Raw genomic sequence first — 19,927 nt, forward strand, 5'->3', positions numbered from 1 at the left:
AGAAATTAAATTGCCACCAGACTTTTTGACAGCCATAGAGATAATAGAGTAGCAGATTTAAGTTCATCAAGGAAAGAAAATGGGGACCAAAGATTTTGTATATGTGACCAAACTGAGCTTCAGACTGCCAGGAAGGTTGTAATGAACCTGAAGAAACTCATGTTTTCCCCTTGACTCGATTCCCACACACCAAAAGATCTATACAAGGAAGATGCAAAACAAAACAGTTCACATAGTCAGACTACAAAGAACTTAGCCAACACCACAGATTTTATAGTTATGTATCCAAATCGTAACACAAATAGCAGAGAATAGCTGTTATTTTCAGGTTTACATGAAATTTTCCATAGTTTAGACAGACAAGAAAACCTTAATAAATTACAACGGAGAGAAATAATCCAAAAAGCATTCTCTGACTACAATGTATTACCATAATTAATTTAAATAAAATGTCTTTTTCTTAGAAATTAAAAGAAAGCTATCAAAATCTCTTTAGATAATTTTAATATAATCCCAAATTGTAGTTTTTTTTAGGAAATAACATTAATAAACATGACGTTTTAAATTCTATGGTGTAAAATCAAATGCATAAAGATTAAAAATAAAAACAAATTGAGAACCAAACTCTAAAGTAAGAAAATAACAAAAGAAAGCAAAAGAAAGCATAAGGAAAATATTGATAAAGAAAAAACAATTAGAAACATTATGAAATAGAATTTAAAAATAGTGGAACTAATAAATACAAAAGCTGGTTTGAGAAAAAGTCAATAATAATGAGAGTGCATAAATACACTAAATTTGAAATGACAAGGGGACATAGTTATAAAAATTAACAATATTTTTAAAAATTGAGACTTTTTTGCACAATGTATGATTTTCTGAATAATACACAATTTATAAAAATATAGTCCATGAGAAACAGATTTCAATTAGCACAGAGGAAATAGAGAAAATGGTTAAAGAGGTCCCTCATAAAGCCAGCATGACCCAGTCACTTTCACAGGGAATTCTACCAAATCTGTAAAGATTGGGTAAGCAGAGAAAAAGAAGAAAATTTTCCAAATTACTTTGAAATGAGTATAGTAACCTTGATCCTCAAACATGCCAAAGATTTTTCTGTTGTAAGTATTGATAGAAAATATTAAATAACAGATTACAATGGGATTTTTGAAAGTTAAGCAAAATGATCTCATAGGGTTCATATCAGAACTTCAAGGTAGCTCTATTTCAGGAATATTGCTAGGGCAAAGATCGTGTTATCATCTCCAGATATTAGGTAAATATTAGTCTGCTGTTCCTTTTGTTGATCCATTATTTAAACATTTCTGTGTTTTTATATGTGTAAAGTTGTCTGTTATAAGTACTATCTAGCTGAGTTATGGCTTTTCTATTTTTTTGGCTGGGATTTTGCCTCTTGCTAGTTTTATATATTTACTTTTATTGTAGTCACTTACATACTTGACATTTCCCATTATATCACCTTTTTCACTTGCTCAGTTTCTGCTTTACTTTTTGCTTCCATTGGATTAGTTAGATATTTATATGGCTTCCTCACTTCTCCTTTTCCTGGTTTAGTAGTTTTTATATTCTCTTCTTATTCTTTCACTTGGTAACCTGTAATCTACAGCCAGAATAATTGTCTTCAAATTTTTTCATTGTTTTCAACCTGCAATCTTAGCAGAAAGCTTGAGATGCTTCTACCAGACTCAGAGATGTATTTGCTGGCTTTTTCTTATAGGTATTATGTCCATAAGGAGGCCTCAAATCAATATTTTTCAGCTAAGACTATATTTGCAAACTTTCTGGCTATTTTTTCTTTTTTTTTATCTTCTACAATTCCGGACTCCACGTTACATCTACCTTCCTTCCAATCTTGGCTGTATTGTATATTACTTTTAGTAACTCCTGATCTTGTTCTCAAATCTATAGTCATTCAAATGATGCTGTTTAATAATTTCTTTGTTTGCCTTTGCATCTTATTTCTCAAAATTTTGGGGATCCATATCATGTTTCTTGAGTTACATTATTCTTTAGGGATTTTTAAAATTAATGATTTGTGAGAAATAAATTTAGTCTCTTTTTAAAATATCTTTGTTTCACCTTTGCTCTTGAATGTGGTTCATTTGGATATAGAATTCTAGCATTTTAGTTATTTTTCTTCAGCACTTTTAACACAAAATCTATCATTGCTAAGCAGAGTCTTTTGTAAATATTATTCTTATTCTTCTGAGGGTAATATTTATTTTCTCTTTCTGATTGTATTGATAATTTCTTGGTGTTTGATGCTAAGAACTTTTACTGTATTGTGTCTAGGTATTGATAAGCTTGCTCTTTATTCTACTGGAGATTTAGTATGAGAAATTTTCTTCAACTTTGGGAAGTTGTTTGCCATTATCAATTATTAACTAAAGTATTTCTGCCCCCTCTTTTTTCAGTTTATTTCCTAATAGATATCCAGTGCCCCTCTTTCCCACTCTATTTCCTTTTCTATTGATATCTGTTTCATATTTAATAAGTCATTATTTCTCTGCAGTTTATTTGTATGATATATACATACTTAAATTATACTTTGTCAGATTTATCTTTTTATAAAAACAAAAAATTTCATTCCTTTTTTTTGTTTTTAGTTTCCATGATTATACTAATTTGTTAAGGCTGTCATAACGAAGTACCAAAAACTTAGTGGTTTAAAAACCAGGAATTTATTGTCTCACCGTTCTGGAGGCTGGAAGTCTGTGGCTGAAGTGTCTGCAGAGCCATGTTCCCTGGAGAAATTTCTGTTCCAGTCTCTCTCCTGGCTCCTCAGACTTCCTTTGGCTTGTGACAGCATCACTCTAGGCTTTACATGGTGTAGTCCCTGTGTGGCTCTGTTTCCAAATTCCCCTTTTTTATAAGGACACCAGACATACTGGGTTAGGATCCCACCCTACTCCAGTGTTGCCTCGTCTTAACTGATTACATTGGCAATGATCCTATTTTCAAATAAGGCCCTATTCTGAGGTACTGGAAATTATGGCTTCAATATAGGAATTTGGGGGACATAATTCAACCTGTAACAATGACCATAGGTGTGTGTGTGCATGTGTGTGTGTGCTGCCATAAAAGAAGCTTTATTTTTATTCTCTGGATTTAAATTCCACCTTCATTTTTAGAGTCTGGAGATAACTTTATTTTTGAGTTCAGGTATGTCCTTTTAATACTATGTTTCATCAAGGTGTTCCACATATCTGTGATAGAAGCACAGCAGGGAAAATGGATTGGTTTCCCTCAACATCATATTAGTCCTAGACAATACCTAACAGTATGTTTCTTGATTATTAATTTCTAGTTCTTTTGTTTTTACATTGAAAAAATTTGACTTTTGATATTTGTTTTTTATAAATTCATTTAGGTCAGTGATTCTCCAAATGGCTATATTCTCCCTACAGTAAAATTTGTAAAATTATTTTATATTCTAGTGTCCCAGTGACTGAAAGGTGCAAATGCATTTAGTGGGCATAGATATGGGGTTCTAGGTGACACATGATGCTAGATAAAGTCTTGCCCATGACGAATTTACATGCATCCCACATGACTATAAAATAGCTAACAGACATTCATATAGGTGAAAAATTGCCATTTATTACCTGATCCTAGACTAAGTATCCATTTAGAGATCAATAAATTATATTTTGATATTTATTATCTACTGAATTGCTCAGGTATGCATATACATTGATTACTGGAGAATTATATTTTTGTTTGGAACGTTTCCAAGAATTTACTAATTTAGAAAATTATGTCAGGTAAGTATTTGAGCCACTAACTCAACACACCTGTATTGGTCATCACTTTTTGTTGTAACATTTGTGATCGTTCTATGTATATGTATCAGTATACTTTAAAACTTCTTTCATATAATCAAAGTTAAGCATTGACATTCAATTGAATAATTTATTTTTATATCTTTGTGCACAGTTCCTACTTTGCCAAAACATTTTTTTAAATGAAGCAAGTTAACTGTCAAGATTAAATAAATATTTTGCCAACATGTACTGATAAATTTGGGAAAGGTATATCTTATTTCTGACATGCAGAGGAAAACGATGGAATATTATCTTTAAAATGTTTAAATGCCTTCTGATTAGCAGGACAAAAGCTTCAATTTTAGGTAAGAAATAGCAAGAAGTAATAACTCTGATAAGCCATGGAATATTGGAGGAAAATTAATCTTACTAAGTGTGAGAGGGGTTATTAATAAGCTGATAAAAAAATCCAAGTGAAGTAGTATCTTTTATCCAACTGAGCAGTGATACTGTTTTAAAAAGAATCAATGAGATGTCAAAACATTTCAGAAATAACTGTAACAGATTAACATCCAAGAAATTTTTATTACAAGTCACTGAAATCATCCTGTATGACAAATGAAATTTAACTAGTAGCATATATAAGTTACTTAAGGAATGAAGAAAGTCATGGATGAAATGCTATTTTAACCAATTATTTATGATGAATACAAAGTGGTTACCAGTATACACAGACCTTAAAAAATATTCCATGAGAAAAAAGTTCCTTTTAACAATGTCATTGCTTCTATAACAGAGGGAACAACAGTTATAAATGGTCCAAAACCTGAGTTTACAGCACTTTTAGAGATTGCATCAAGTATTTTGTTAATTATTTCATTATTACTGACAACATTTATTTATTAAAAATCTTAGTAAAATACCTGACAAATCATAGAATATTGATATGAATACCTTCAATTAATTTAACAACAGTCTTTTGAATGACAGATTATTTCATAAACTGCAACAATGATGAGGAAGAATTTTAACATCTCACTTATATAGAAGGAAGATGGGACCCTATATGAAATTATTTAAAGATATAATGTTTATTATATTAGAATATTAATGACTTTTTGTCATAGTAAAAAATTAACGATAAGATCTCATCCAGTTGGAATGTAGAATGATGTTAATGACCATCATGCCTAATGAAATGGGAAAAAAGATAATAGATAAAATAAAATCATATTTTACTATGAAGTTATTGAATAGAGGTGGGTGCAAGAAAGGTTTGGTTGAAAAAATTAGAGAAGTACAAATCTTTCATGTGTGAACAGGCAGCCACGGCACCTTCTGGTTATTGGGCAGGCAGAAGAGTGGGCCTGTCATAGACGAGTCTGGGAGCCCTGCAGGGCTGAGAAGAAACATGTCAATTTTAGCATCCTTTGCAATCTAAATAGGCTGGTAATTTACAAAATCATCAAGTTTTGGTTCTGTTTTATCAGCTCCTTCCTCAGTCTTTCTCTTTCTTATCACATTTCACCATGAGCAGGAAGGAGAAACCATGCTGCATCTTCAACACTTGGCTTGGAAACCTCCTCAGTTAAACATCCACATTTATCTCTGACAAGTTCAGCTTTCCACCCAACCAGAGAACACAATTCAGCTGATTCTCTGCCACTTCGCAACAAGGGTCGCCTCTTCTCCAGTTTCCAATAACATATTCCTCATTTCCTTCCCAGACCTCAAAAGAAGCAATTGTATTAATGCTCATATTTCTACCAACGTGGTGTTCAGAACAATGTATTTACTCTTTAAGAAAATAGAAGCTTTCTCTGTTGTGTTTTTACTTCTAACTGAGCCCTCCCTATAATCACCTTTAATGTTCAAATTTCTACCAGCCATATCTTCAGGACGCTCTAGGCTTTTTCTTTCATCCACCTCATCATTCTTCCAGTTTCTACTTCTAATTACTTCCAAAGTTCTTCTACATTTTTAGGATTTTGTACAGCGGCACCTTTCTTCCCAGTATCAAAATCTGTATGAATTTCCTGGGACCGCCATAACAAATTCTTTCACAGTTCTGGACCAGAAGTCCAAAGTCAAGTTGTTAACAAGGTTGGTTCCTTCTGGAAGTTTTCAGGGAGAATCGTCCCATGCCTTTTGGTGGCTGAGGCTAGCCTTGGCTTTCCTTGGCTTTTGGCAGCTCTCTAATCTCTTCTTCCATTTTCACCTGGCTTTTTTCCTCTGCGTGTTTTTATGTCTCAAATCTGTAATTTTTAAGGATACATGTCATTAGATTTGACTCACTCTTAACTTAGTTACATTTACAAAGACCCTATTTCCAAATATAGTTAAAAGGCAGGTACCAGTGGTTAGGACATGGGTATATGATTTTAGAGCCAATATTCAATCCATTACATATATATATGTGTCTGTGTGTGCTTATGTGTGTGTATGTGTGTTTGTAATTTTTTTAGAAATTCTCTCTCCCTCGCTCTCTCTGCTGTAACTACTTCAGTTGAGTAGCACAAAAACAAAGGCTCTGCTACAGAGTATCAAGACTACTTGATCTTTGGAGATTTGGTAGAAATTCCCTGTGAAATCATTTTTAGTGTTTTAGCAAAATTTTCTATATCACCCATAGAATTTATTTATTTAAGTATTTTGTGTCATATAGGCTAATTGTCTTAGTCTGTATTTCTCTAGGAAATTATCCATTTGATTGTGATGTGCAAGTTTGTGTATATAGAGGTATTCAAAATAACTTAAGATTTAAGAAAAATTTTCTTCCATATCAATGGTTAATTATACTTGTTTATTTCTTATTTTGTATTTTTATGCTTTAGTAATTTTTTTTTTAAATTAAGCAATTTAGCTAGTGGCTTATATATTTTGTAACATTTTTCACAAACCAGAATTTTGATTTATTCATTAGGACTACTCTTTTTATTCTTTGTTACTTTAATTCATTCTTTTATTATTTCCCCTCTTGTGCCATCTTTAGGTTTACTTTGGTGTTCCTTTTGTAGGTTTGCAAGCTGGGACCTTAATTCATTTATATGCATTCCTTAATTTTTACTTATAAAAGTGTATAGTGGTATCAAATTTCCTGAGATCAATGCTTTTAATAAATTCTATAGATTCTGATATATTAATTTTCCATTATCATTTTTGTTAGAAATTCAATCATTTTAACTTGTATATCTCCTTTAATACACGCATTGTTCAACAGAAGGTGACAATTGATATTTTAAAGCAAAATATTATAAACATGTATTACGGGGCATATTAAATATTTGGAAGTAAACCATATAAGAATAGTAGCACAAAGAATGGGAGGGGATATAAATGGAATTTAATATTGCAAGGTTTTCACATTATACATGGTCATATAAAATTAATTTAAGGCAGATTGTGATAATTTAAGGGTGTGTATTCCAATTTCTAGAGCACTTACTTTAAAACACATCAAAAAACCCCAAAGGGGCTTTCCTGGTGGCGCAGTAGTTGAGAGTCCGCCTTCCGATGCAGGGGACACAGGTTCGTGCCCGGTCCGGGAAGATCTCACATGCCGCGGAGCGGCTGGGCCCGTGAGCAATGGCCGCTGAGCCTGCACGTCTGGAGCCTGTGCTCTGCAACGGGAGGGGCCACAACAGTGAGAGAACCACGTACAGAAAAAAAAACAAAACAACAACAAAAAAAAACCCAAAGAAGTACAGCTAAAAAACAGTAAAGTGTGTAAAAAAAGAATGCTAAAAATAAGCACTTTGTTGACTAAAAGTAGGCAGTAAAGGAGAAAATAAATAAAAGATGGAACAAATTAAAAACAAACTGCAAGATGGTAAAGTTAAATTCAACCACATACATAATTGCACTAAATAAAATTGGACAAAGCATTCCATTTAAGAGACAGAGATTGTCAATCTTGATTATTCTTTTTAAGAAGAAAGACTCAAGTAATTCCATTTGAAAGAGAGACACTTGAAATATAACAACACAGATTGAAAGTGAAAGTTAAATGATTACATATATCCTGCAAACTTCAAGTGTAAGAAAGCTGGTGTGGCAATATCAAAAATGAGGACTTCAAGGTAAAGAGGGGAATTTCATAAAGATAAAAGGACTAGTTTATCAAAAAAACACACTAATTCTAAATGAGTATGTAATTAGGAGCATATTTCAAATTAAATGAAGACAGATCACATTCTTTTCAAATTCTTTACATGGAAACTAAATTACTTATTATGACATTTCTTAGTTACATATTCGGTTGAAAAAGATTTTGGTGCAGTTGTGCAGTTAATGCAGAAACAATAAAATCCAATTTGAGAATCATTGTAAGATCTTTAGACTTAACATCATTGAGTTAACATCAATGAATACAAGAATCTCAATAATTTTATTAATAACTATTAAATCAAAATCATGTTATTTCTAACATATATATTTTTATATTTGTTGAAGCAGAATGAAAAAAATCTATGTTTTGAAAATTGAATATTACTATTTTTTATTTATCTTAGGGTTACCTGCTGTTCTTCAGGCTTACTCAGATATTACCCACTAAAGTTAAATATTAAATTGTATACTATCTCTTCTCTATCACCTATTTAAAATATTATCTTCAAGATCAAATATATCTGTCTATATGTGACAGGTCAATTCCTGTCATATTTTGTTACAATCATCTCCTACAACGTGGTAAAGAAATTTATGTTGATATTACACTTCAAATATGGTCCAGGTGATATGCAAGTACATCTCTTTACTTTCCTTTAAGAGTAAATTATTGCTGCTTGTTTTCCTTCCTTAAATTAGGGTTATTTACCTCTTACCATACATAAAAATAAATAGTTTATTTTTATTTATTCTTACACTGATTTTTATTCGTGTCTAATTTAAAATCTGCATTTGCTCCTTCATTTCTCTTTAAATTTTGCAGAAAATGGGGTATAGTCATTTTACTTCTCTTAAATTGAAACTTACTCATTATAAATAGATACAAGACTTTTTTTTTTAATTAATTAATTTATTTATTTATTTGTCTGTGTTGGGTCTTCATTTCTGTGCGAGGGCTTTCTCTAGTTGCGGCGAGTGGGGGCCATTCTTAATCACGGTGCACGGACCTCTCACTGTTGCAGCCTCTCTTGTTGCAGAGCACAGGCTCCAGACGCACAGGCTCAGTAGTTGTGGCTCACGCGCCCAGTTGCTCTGTGGCATGTGGGATCTTCCCAGACCAGGGCTCGAACCCGTGTCTCCTGCATTGGCAGGCAGATTCTCAACCACTGTGCCACCAGGGAAGCCCTTCAACAGTGATTTTAATAATTTTTTTTCAAAATTGTTTTTCAAATATAAATAGATTTTTTGATATGAAAGTTAAGACTTCTATTGGTATGTTTATTTTTCTAAGCAGCTACTGCTGTTAGAATGCTGTTTGTTTTCCCATGTTTTCATTTATACAGCAAATCTGCCTGCTCTACAATTTGTCTATCAATCCTGTTGCATTTTCTGGGAAGAAAAAAGTATAATTTTAAAACAAGGAAAAATTAGCTTTTTTTTTCTTGTTTCATTAATTGGCTTGGAGAAGACACTATTCTTGACCAAACTTCAGTCAGGATGTTCTTGACAAGGCCTTGACCTTGGCCACATCCTAGACAGATCTGCATGGCCCAGTTTTAGCAAGAATCCTGGTGTCAGTTGAGAAAGACCCTCCCCCACCCTTGTTGTGTGATCACTCTTGCTATCTACTCAAATTCCTCAATCTCCAGTCTTGATACCTGGTGATGCTGGCCTGCCCTCAGAAAGAATCCAGCTGCAAGAATCCCCCCACCCTTGATATCATCTCTTAGTAATGTTCATCCAGTGACCCCCTCCCTTCAACCCCAAAACTTCTCCCTGGCTGGTAAACCCCAGATGTCTTTACTGTATTCAAAACTGAGCCCCAGTTCTATAAGGAGGTCTCTTTTCTCCCTATTCTAATAGTTTCTAAATAACATTTATTTTTAGTAGTTTAACTAGAGTCTGGCTCTTGTTCTATTTGACAATGGAATAATAAGCGCTATAATGGTTATGATTTATTTCCACCTGAGTTTCATTGGCATACTTCTAAAATAAAATACTGAGTGTGAAATTTACTATAGGATTTATTAAAAAGATGTTTATTTTAAAGTTGTTTTTGTCTGCTCAGAATGTTTTATCACTAGTATGTATTAAATGTGTCAGAATTTTTAAAATTAATGTTTGTTAATCATATTTTTTTACATATTTTCTTGCATCCTTCTGATTATGGTCTTTTTCTACATAAATTCATTAATGTGGTGATTTACATTAATAGATTTATAATGTTGAAGTATTTTTGCACACCTGGAACAAAATTTGCCTAGTAATGGTTTTTGGCTAGCCTTAATTTGCTATCTTAAAAATTTTGCATCTATGCTCATATACTACTATATTGGGCCATAACTTTCTATTTTTTTCCTTACTTGTCTTATTTTGGTATAAAAGTTACACTACACTTATACAATGAAATGGATAGTTTTATTGCCTTTCATATTCTTTGAATCATTTTGCAATTAGTAGGGATTATTTCTTCCTTGAGGTTGGTAGAACTTGTTGGTAAAACTTTCTGTAACTAAATCATTTGGTTAAAGAATAAAGGTGACTCATAATTTAATTTCTTCATTTTGTTGTTTTACTTAGCCTTTCTATGCATTTTAAAATATGTATTTGTAATGTATAACTTTTCTAAACTCATTCCTTTCATAATAAATTCAAAATAAGATGTTGCATAATTTGTTCAAAGTAGTCTTTAAAATTAAAAAATATTCTAGCTATGGTCATGCCCCATTTATTTTTTAAATTTCTTTCTTTCTTTTTAAAATTTAATTAATTAATTAATTAATTTTTGTCATGTTGGGTGTTCATTGCTGCATGCGGGCTTTCTCTAGTTGCAGCGACTGGGGGCTACTCTTCATTGCGGTGTATGGGCTTCTCATTGCGGTGGCTTCTCTTGTTGTGGAGCACAGGCTCTAGGTGCATGGGCTTCAGTAGTTGTGTAACGTGGGCTCACTAGATGTGGCTCTCAGGCTGTAGAGCGTAGGCTCAGTAGTTATGGCGCATGGGCTTAGTTGCTCCGCGGCAGGTCATGCCCCATTTTTATTTCTCATAGTGTTTATTTAGGTGTCTCTATTCTTAATGAATGATCATTGTCTGCAGTGTGTCCTCCAGATGAATTTTGCTGCTGCTGCTGTTGTTGCTGTTGTTGTATTTTCTATTGTCCTTAATACTAGCTGTTGGTTTGTAGATGGTGGGGGACATTGCTGCTGGCTACTTTGTATCCACCCCTTTTCAGCATTTCCAAAAGAGCTCCAAGTTGTTCAGTTATCTATGCCTTTCCATAGCACAGGACTCAGAGATCCTGACCCTACCTCATTACAGGGACAGACCTCATGAGGTTAGGGGCAATTCTATCTTCCTAGATAGTAATTAGTTCTCAAAAGAGTGTGTGAACACAGTTTGCCCAATGTGATACCAACTGATCCTTGCAAAGGGATTTGAGAACACTCTTTTTAATTTTTTTCTTAGGTGAGTTATTGGAAGCTATTTTTTGCTTCTTCTGGGATGTGTCCTGCGTGAATGTGAGGCCTGAGAATGCTGTGATATCTAATTGCTTGTCTGAAGATAAAGCCAAAACATGGGTAAGTAGAACAAAGAGAACTGGAGATAAATGGACCTGAAGTCACTGGAAGAAGCAGCCTTGAGTCCCATTCTGACTCTTTTTCATGTGTGAGTATGATGATCAATTCTGTCTCAACTTGGCTAGACTACAGTGACCAGTTGTTTGGTCAAACATTAGTCTAGACATTGCTGTAAAGGTAGTGTTTAGATGTGGTTAACATTTAAAATCAGTTGACTTGAAGTGAAGCAGATTGTCTTCCATAATTTGGGTGGGCCTCATTCAATTAGTTGAAGGCTTTAAGAGCAAAGACTGAAGTTTCTGAGAGAAGAAACAGTTCTGCTTCCAGACTGTGACATAGAAATTCTGCCTCAGTTTCCAGCCTTTGGACTCAGGACTGAAACATCAGCTCTTAACTATCTCTAGCCTACCAGCTTGCCCTACAGATTTCAGACTTGCCACCAACCCCCACAATTGTGTGAGCCAATTCCTTAAAATAAAAATCAATCTATCTATGTGTATAATATGTATATAATTTAATTTTTTCATTATCTCTATAGTTCTTTTTCTTCTTTTGTTAATTTCTCCTTTTACCTTTATTATTATTACTCATTATTACCTTTATTTTGATTTTTTCCTCTTTTGGGGTTTCTTGAACTAAACTTATTTAATTTTAATTATCTTTGTCTTCAGTTTTATCATAAAGTATTTTATATCATTATATTGCTTAGAATCTTGCCAAAAACTTCAGCTGAATAAATAAATTTTGGCATTAATGTTGGATTTAAAGGATATTTTTACACTGAGGCTATTAGAGGCTTAGGTCCTTGGCTTCAATAAAGATTTTTTAACCAGTACTGAAATTTAAAAACAACATGTAAGAGAGCACTTTCAGAATGATGGGGTTAGAACCTGCCCCAAATTTACTCCTCCATAAAAGCAATGAGAACACTGGTAAAAATTTTCAAAAACAAGTCTTACTGAATTCTGAAAATTGTGAAAGCTTGCAATAATCTGAGTAGTGTTTACTCAAGAAAAGTAGCTGGATCTCCATAAACCTGAACTTTGTGCCCTATTAAATTGCCCCTTTTCCCTTCTGCTGTCTCTAGCTCCAAGGAAGCTCTAAAAACTAACAGTCTTATAATGATGGTGGCCATGAAAACCAGCAACCAAGCATCTACTGGAGAGAGAAGAATGGATTTGGTGCTTTTTCAACAACCCCAATAATTGCTATTATTGTACTTGTCTGGCAGTTCCCCGAAAACTCCCCACACAGGGCTTGTTTTTACGGCAAGTGACTCAGAGTTTGCTTAATCCCTTTTTCCTGGAATGTTTGTTAGGAAAAATCAGTGTCAACTGGTTTAACACTGCATCTGCCTTGGCAGTAATGTAGCTCAGGCTAACAAGAAACTGATTGGAAGACTTAAAAGGAAAATCAATACATGAGATAACCATAAAGAGCTTTGAAGAGCTCTAACACATTTCTGGGAATCTAGAGGCTCACATTCCTGTGCAGGGCCAATGCATGTTGAATAAAGGTCTGAGAAGGTTCTAACCTCTCTCCTCTGGCTGATTTTGAGGCTTGTGTCAAGTAGGCAATGGAAAATAAGGCAGGATGTAAACTGCCCACCAGAGCATTGATGGCATGCCCCATAACACACACACACTCTCATCAAGGGTTGGGACTCTTACTGTTTTAAGAAAATCAATATCCAGTCATGAGCTGACCACTGACCTAACTGAACAGAGATTTCAGTGGCCCCACATGACAAAGAATACAAACTTTGCCAAATTAGTATTGGAAAGTCACTAAAAACAAACAGAAAACAAACAAACAAACAAACAAACAAAGAACAAAAAATAACAATGATAAACTCTGGGTAGGGAGGGATCTGATTTCCAGAGTTGCCACATTATATTACTAGAAGTGTCCAGTATTCAAGAAAAAGAAAAAAAAAACGAAATAGGAAAGTATGGCCAATACCCAGGGAAAAAATGAGTCAATGGAAACTGTCCTTAAGTAACCCAGACATTGACCTGACTAGACAAAATTTTAGATTAGCTATTTTAAACTAACTAATGGAATGCATAACTAAAGAACTAAAGGAAAGTATCTGAACAATGTCACAACAAATAGAGAATATCAATACAGAGATACAAATTATAAAAATAAACCAAATAGATATTCTGGAGTTAAAAAGTACAATAAATGAAATAAATGCTTAACACAATGAGTCAACAGGAGACTTGAATTCAGAAGATTTAGTGAACTTGAAAATAAGTTATTATTATCCAGTCTGAGGATAAAAAAGAAAAAAAAATGAAGAAAAATCAAAAAGTCTCAGAAATCTGTGAGATACCATTGAACATACCCATGTACAAAGTTTGGGAGTTCCAGAAGAAGAGGAGATAGAGAAAGAATACTTGAGAAAGTAGTGACCAAACTTTCCAAATATGGTGAAAACTGTTAGTCTACACATACAGAAATGCTAAAAAAAAAAACCCTCCAGATAGAACAGATTCAAAGATATTCACACCTAAACACATAATCAAACTGTAAAAAACCAAGATCAAATAGAGAATCTTGTAAGTGACAAGAGAGACAAGAATCATCATATAGAAGGGATCTTCAATAAGATTAACATCTGCTTTCTCATAAGAAAATATAGAAAGCAGAAACAATTGGATGGCATATTTAAAGTGCAGGAGGAAAATGATCATCAACCACACATTCAATATGCAGCAAAATCTTGCTTAAAAAGTGAAGCAGAAATTAAGATGTTCTCTGATTAAAAAAATAACAATAACTGAGAGAATTTGTCTCTAGCAAACTGGGTGTCAAGAAATAATAAAGGGAGTCTTTCAAGTTGAAATGAAAAGACACTAGACAGTAATTCAAGCCCTTATCAAGAAATAATAGTTTTTCTGATCAAGATAGTGGAGTAGGAAGACCCTCAGCTTACCTCCCCTACAAACACAAAAACTACAACTACATATAGAGCACCCTCTCTGAGAAGAGCCTGAAGACCAGCAGAACGGCTCTTCTACAACCCAGGGTGTGAAAAAAAAGCCACACCCAGACTGGTTTGAGGGGAAGAGAAGCAATCTAGCTGAGACTCACACCCAGGGTGGGTGACATAAAAGAGGAGGAAGAGATCACAAACTCGGGAATACTCCCTAAGGAGCAAGTAGTCAGAGCCCTATGTTGGGCACTCCAGCCCTGGGGACTGGCACCAGGAAGATGATCCAGTGGGATTGCTGGAGGTCTGTAGGAAGCTAAGGCTCTGCTGTTAAAGGTCATGCACACAGACCTGCTCACTCCTGGTCCCAGCACAGAGACAGCAGATTGAAAAGTGTTTTATACTCTGGCTGGACTCTGAAGACCATCCCAGGGAGCCTCTCAGCCTGCAGTGGGCTCCTGCTCCAACCCTTCCAGCTCCAGCCCTGCTTCTCATCAAGGTGGTGGCTGCCATCACACTGCAGGAGAAGCCATGTCTTATGTCATATTATGGCTCCAGACCCTCCAATGCTGACCATATCCCTCATCAACATCACGATCACCAGCATGGCCTGGGAGAAGCCTTGGTTTACACCAGAATTCAGCCATAGCCCACTTATCACCATCTACCCCCACCAAGGCAGAGGTCACCAGCACACCCTGGAAGAAGCCCAGCCTCCACCAGTCTCCACCTCCAGCATCCCCAGCTCTAGTCCATGTGTGCCAAGGCAACAGCCCTGGCATGCCCCCAAAAAAGCCATGACCTGTGCTCACTTCAGATCCAGCTCTCCCAACAAGGCCACTGGGCACAGGCAGAGGCATAGAAATGCTCCCATATATGGACATACCTTCAAGACTGGGATAGGTAACTGCTTTATTTAATTTCATACAGACAAACCAAGAAAATTAAACAAAATGAGAAGGCAGAGAAATATGCCCCAAATGAGAGAACAAGATAAAACTCCAGAAAAAAAGCTGTAATGAAATAGAGGCAAGTAATTTACCTGATAAAGAGTTCAAAGCAATTGTCATATAAATGCTTATTGAACTAGGGCAAGGAATAGAACAACACAGTGATAACTTCAACAACAACACCATCAAACTAGAAGATATAAAAAAGAACTAATTACAGATGAAGAATACAATAACCAAAGTGAAAAATATATCAGAGAGAATCAACAGCAGATTAGATGATATGGAAGAATGTATAAGCAGCCTGGAAAAACAGAACAATGGAAATCACCCAATCAGAGCAGCAAAAGCAAAAAGAATTTAAAAAAATGAGGATAGTTTAAGTGACCTCTGGAACAACATTAAGTCTACTAACATTCACATAATAAGAGTCCTAGAAGAAGAAGAGAGAGAGAGAAACAGGCAGAAAATGCATTTGATGAAATACTGGCTGAAAATGTCCCTAACTTGAAGAAGAAAACAGATTTTCAGTTCCAGGAAACACAGAGATTCCCAAACAAGATGAACCAAATCATATGATAACTAAAATGACAAACGTTAAAGAGAGAACTTGAAAGTCAGCAAGAGAAAAACAAAGAGTCACATACAAGGGAACCCTCATAAGGCTATCAGCTGATTTTTAGCAGAATTTTGCAGACCAGAAGGGAATGGTATAACATATTTAAGTGCTGAAAGGAAAAAAAAAATCCTACAAACAAGGGTATTCTACCTGGCAAGATTATCATTCAAATTGAAGGAGAGAAAAAGAGTTTCCCAAGTAAGCAAAAGCTAAAAGAATTCAAGACCATTAAACTGGCCTTACATGAAATGTTAAAGGGTGTCCTTTAAGTGAAAAAGAAAAGGCCATAATATGAAATAAGAAAATATATTTAGAAAAAATATCTCACTAGTAAAAATAAATATATAATGAAGGCAGTGGATCAACCACTTAGAAAAGCCAGCACAAAGGTTAAAAGACAAAAATTGTAAAATCAACTATAATTACAATAAATCATTAAGGGATACACATAAATATGTAAGATATGGCATCAAAAACACATACCATGGGGAGGGGAGTAAAAAATGTAGAGCTTTTCAAATGTACTTGAACTTAAATGACTATCAGTTTAAAACCAATCAGTATCAATATCTGTATCTATAAACCTTATGGTATCTAAAAACCAAAAACCTACAATACACACAAAAGGAAAAAGGAATCCAAACATAACACTAAAGAAAATCATCAAACCACAAGGGATGAGACTAAAAGAAGAAAAGAACAGAGAAGAACTACAAAACAAACAGAAAACAAGTAATAAGTGCATACTTATGAATAATCACTTTAAATGTCATTGGACTAAATGTGCCAATCAAAAGACATAGGGTGGCTGACTGGCTTAAAAAAAAAAACACAACAATACCCATCTATGTGCTGCCTACAAGAGACCTGCTTCAGAGCTAAAGACACACACAGACTGAAAGTGAGAGGATGGAAAAAAGATTCCTTACAAATGGAAACAAAAAGAAAGCTGGGGTAGCTATACTAATATCAGACAAAACAGACTTTAAAACAGAGACTGTAACAACAACAAAACAAAGAAGGGCATTATATGATGGTGAAAAGGTCAATCAAAAAAGAAGATATACCATTTCTAAACATATAAGTACCTAAAATAGCAGCATCTAAATATATAAAGCAAATATTAACAGGCTTAAAGGGAGAAATTGACAGTCATACAGTAACAGTAGGGAACTTTAATACCTCACTTACATCAATGGACAGATCATCTAGACAGAAAATCAATAAGGAAATATTATCCTTGAACAATACATTAGAGAAAATGGACTTAATAGATATCTATAGAACATTTCATCCCAAAACAGTGGATGGTCATCAGGTACTTGAAAAGATGTTCAACATCACTAATCAAGGGAAATGCAAATCCGAAACCACAATGAGATATCACCTCACACCTGTTAAATGTTATTACCAAAAAGACAAAAAATAACAAGTGTTGGTGAGGATGTGGAGAAAAGGGAGACCTTGTACACCATTGGTGGGAATATATTAATAAATTTATGCAGCCACTATGGAAAAAAGTATGGAGATTTCTCAAATAATTAAAAATAGAGCTACCATATGATCTAGCAGTTCTACTCCTGGTATTCATCTGACCAAAACAAAAACACTAACTTGAAAAGATAAATGCATTCCTATGGTCATTGCAGCATTATTTATAATAGTCAAGACATGGAAACATTCTAAGTGTCCATCAATGAGTGAGTGGCAAAGAAAATATGGTATACCTTGATTTATTGTGCCTTACTTTTTTGCCTTTCACAGGTATCTGTTTTTTAACGACTTGAAGTTTTGTGGCAATCCCATCTTGAAAAAGTCTTTTGGAGGCCTATTTCCAACAGCATTTGTTTACTTCATGTCTCTGTTTCACATTTTGGTAATTCTTACAATATTTCAAACTTTTCCACTAATATTATATTTTGTGTAGTGATCTGTGAGTGGCGATCTTTGATGTCATCATTGCAAAAAGATTATAACTCTCTGAAGGCTTAAATGATGGTTAATAATTTTTAGCAAAAAAGTATTTTTTAATTAAGTTACATAAATTTTTAAAGACATAATGCTATTGCACACTTAATAGACTGTAGTATAATGTAAACATATCTTGTATGCACTGGGAAACTAAAAATTTGTGTTACTGTCTTTATTGTGGTATTTGCTCTATTGCAGTGGTCTGGAAATATATGTTATTGCATATTACACCAAATATCTATGTGGCTGGTGTGTGAATGCTACAGAAAGCAGAGGAATGTCCATATTCTCTCTGTCCACCACATTGAATTGTTTTCCCCCCTCAGTATTTCTACTTGTCTTTCAATACTCAGCTGACCTTTGATTTCACCACAATAGCCATCTCTGAAGACACAGCTGTTTTTGAGCCCCTCCTGTGTTCCATGGGTCATTCTGTGTACCTCTAATAGTTTATTATATCAGCACAACAATCTATTACTTTAGCTCGTCTGCCCTGCCAAGCTCCATTTTGTCAGGCATTAAAAAGAAATCTTCAATATCCTTACAAACACTCTCTTTAATACACACAGAGAAACCTGATTTACATATATTTTAAGTACCTAAAATAACTAATAATAAATACTTAGCAAGTAATATTAACAAATATTCTATCGCAGAGAAAAATTAAGATGTTAAAATTATAAGGTCATATCATCACAATAATCTTTGTTTTTCTGTAGGCAATAAATCTCTCAGGGGTTCAGGTACAAGATCGCTCATGAAGGGTGGCCTCAACTCCCAGACCAATTTAACTTCAAAGCTTCTGATATTGGTTATTTCTTAGGGGTTGTGATTTTTTTCTCTGTCACAGCCACAGTTGTCCTAAAGGTAATAATTTTCTGGGCAGGAATCCAATTCTGTTAACTATCTCTGTCAGCATGTCAATTTTGTATTGTACCTGTAAGACTCAGTAGGATCCATCAACATAAGCTCAGATAGTTCTACCATAACACATAAATGTTCTTAAACTAAGTTGTTAGAAAAAAGTTAAAAACAACTGAAAATAGCTACAGTCAATTTCTGAGTTGTGTAATTTACTGTCACAGATAATTATTTGTGTATATCATGCAGGTTTGCCTCTTATTCTACCTGCCAATATCTCTTCATGAAGAATCATTTTCTACTCTATTGATATACTTATTAAATACATCCCATTCCCTAGGTGGAGTACTTCCTTTAGTTTTATGGTTATTAGTAAAGTTGAATAAAGCATAGGTAATTTGAAAGAAACTTCCAAATTTATGGAGCTGGCATATTTGAATACCCATATGTTAATCTTGGAGAGTGAAAAAAAAAAAAGAGATAAAGTAGTAGAAAAAAGGAGAAAGAGCTCAGATAGATATTATCACTGAAGAAACTTGGCTTGGGGCCCACAAAGACCACCAGTGATGAGAGCTCATGTAATCACACATAATTGTGGGACACACAAAATATGAACTCGATAGTTAGAAACATTCACTTCCAAAGATGTAAATGCGTTAGTTTCTGTTGAACACAGTTCTACCTTGTTATGGAAGGGATCTCATACCAACTCTAAACAGAGAGAGTTGGGTAATTCTAAGGAAGAAGCATTTCTTGAAGAAGGAATGAGATTCTGTTTTTTCACATACTGAAGATGGACATCTTTAAAATGCTCAGAAGGAGGATTCATACATTTCCTCCCCACACCCCGCCCTGAGGTTATGCCCTCTTCCCATTTTCAGGACAAATATCAGTACAAATATCACTGCACACTATTAAGTCAAAATGACTATTATGTATACCACAACTTAAAACAAAAAAATCAAGTGGTGTGGAAACTGTGTTATATTCCTTAGATATTTATTTATAAGCAAATGTCTGATTTAAGCTTCCTATACGTTTTTGAAATAAATACGACATACGAATTAAATTGTTCATATGTCCCTCTTTCTATTCTTGCAAAAAGACTATAGGTGATA

The sequence above is a fragment of the Orcinus orca genome, chromosome 9, assembly GCF_937001465.1.
Source record: "Orcinus orca chromosome 9, mOrcOrc1.1, whole genome shotgun sequence".
NCBI classification, from domain to species: domain Eukaryota; kingdom Metazoa; phylum Chordata; class Mammalia; order Artiodactyla; family Delphinidae; genus Orcinus; species Orcinus orca.